Raw genomic sequence first — 2,153 nt, forward strand, 5'->3', positions numbered from 1 at the left:
CTGACAAACATCCTTCCCCGTAGCCTTCAGTCTGAGCTGCTTTTATAGCTTTCCTCATAGCCATTATTCCATCAATAGGTAACATCCACAGACTTCAGGCAATGGAATCCTCCAGCCCTTTACCCTGATCCTTCCTTCGAGTTACATATTGTGTGGTTTCAAGGCCACCTTGAAATCATTGAGAAACAAAGACACAGGAAAAGTTTTTTAAAGTGAGGAAAAGTAGAAAAACCTTTAGAGGTCTTCACAGGGATACCATAGAAACCATGTAGTTGACATTTTGTCTATTTATTTTTTAAAAGTCCTTCTTTTTTAAGGAAATAATCCAAAAGATGTACAGTCAGGCTCAAGTTGTGCAGTTCACAAGCATGGAGGAAACAAACAAAACAACGAAGTTCAGGATGGTCAGAGCAGAGTTAACCCAGGACAAGGCTGGACTTGCTACCAGGGGGATTTCCTCTGGATGGCGCTGAGGCCGGGACCACTGGGCTCAGCACAGGTGCGGCCGGCGCAAGCTTCTCTTCCCTCTGCCGCAGGCTGCCTTGCAAGTCTGTGTCCGCATTTTCATGAATGTCATCTTCTCCCTTCAGATCTAAGAATCTGCAGAGTTCGCTTCAGAAGAGTTCCTGCCCTGTAGTCCAGATGACTCCAAGTCTTCCCCGCCACTTCTAGACTTGGCACCTGCTGATGTGGCCCAAGAAGGTGGATTTTCTTCAGATGTCCCAAAGATATTAGAGATCATTTTGTTCTTTCTCACAGTTTGTTCTGTTGGTTCATCAAAACCCAGTGAAAAATTGGATCCACCACCTGGCAGCTGCAAAACCTGGGAGCTATTCCTGCTGTTGGGGTCGACACCCTTGAAGGTGGTGGTGGTGATGATGGCACATGGAAGCAGAATGCTGACAGGGTTGGACCGAGGGGCACAGGGAGGCTCCATACCCCACAGAGTGGCCCCCGCCAGGAGAGTCTCCTGCCCACATGTTAGCTTTTCAAATGCTATTTGGAGTATGTTGTTATGTCTTTTTAAATGCTCTTTTGAAATGATACTTGTTACTACCTAAGATGTAAATAACTCATCCTAGGTTAAAAACGGCATGGTTAGTGGGCTTCGAACATAATCCCTTCTGTACAGCTTTTGAAATAGGGACGCCGTGGCTATTCAGTTAGGTCCCTTGCTGGTGAGTCAGGCAGCCAATACCATCAGAAGCTGACCACATACGTGCCCCCCATGGAAGCTTCTGTAGCACAACCATGTGAGGCAAGCCTTTGACACGAAGTCCCTGTGCCCAGTTGACTCACAGCTCCACTTATCCCTGTGTGAGATCAAAATACAAATGCCAAAATTTCACTTCCCCAATTTTCTGTTTTTGCTAATTGCCTCCACCTTGTTCTTTTTCTTTATATCCTATGCACGTTTGACATTTTAAAAAGGTGTTTTTAGCTCTGAATTTAGGCAAATTGGCCCACAGATCTCCCCAGTGAGTAGCAGACTCTGAGCTAATATTCACGGTGTTCTAAGTGTTAACACCACTTGGTTTTGCCTTGCTGCCTTTGCCTTGGCCGCAGCTAATTTTAAATTGTGTTTATACAATTTTGCAGAGTTACTTGCATTTTTTTCTTCAATGAGTCACAATATCTAGTATCAAGTTCAGTTTGGTCGGCTATTTCACTACTATTCTGTACATAGGACAGTTAAATTATAATGTTAATTTAAAAGGCAGAGAATCTGTAGTAGGTTTATGTTTGAACAGGAGAACACTTTTCTGCCAGACCTGAGGACCTTCTAGGCTTTACCCTCTAGAATATCTTCTTTTGTAAAGAAGATAAAATAAATCTCTGGAATTATTGGGGAACACCTTTCATTTTGGTTTTTAAAAATGTTTGCTTCTTTAATCCCCTGTGATTGAGAAGGCATAGAGGACTGCCAACTGAAGTGGAGGGGGTCGATCACAAGGTGTACAGCATGCTTACTTTAAAACGGCTCTGAAAAACAAGGCAATGATTCCTTATCAACACTGACATCATAAAGGCAGTTAGCTCCAAGTATACATGAGGGTAAAGGACTGTCCTTTGTACATTCATCATTGCCATTTGTATTGTCATTCTTGGCCATGAAGAATATTAATAGACATTTCTATCAAGATGATATTTTC

General features: G+C 43.0%; 1 pseudogene; it reads right to left on the bottom strand.

The window, feature by feature from the left end:
• Positions 1-304: 304 nt before the first annotated feature.
• LOC105513136 lies at positions 305-1,310 on the bottom strand (annotated as a pseudogene).
• Between the last annotated feature and the right edge of the window lie 843 nt (positions 1,311-2,153).

The sequence above is a fragment of the Colobus angolensis genome, unplaced genomic scaffold, assembly GCF_000951035.1.
Source record: "Colobus angolensis palliatus isolate OR3802 unplaced genomic scaffold, Cang.pa_1.0 Scaffold224, whole genome shotgun sequence".
Lineage (NCBI taxonomy): Eukaryota > Metazoa > Chordata > Mammalia > Primates > Cercopithecidae > Colobus > Colobus angolensis.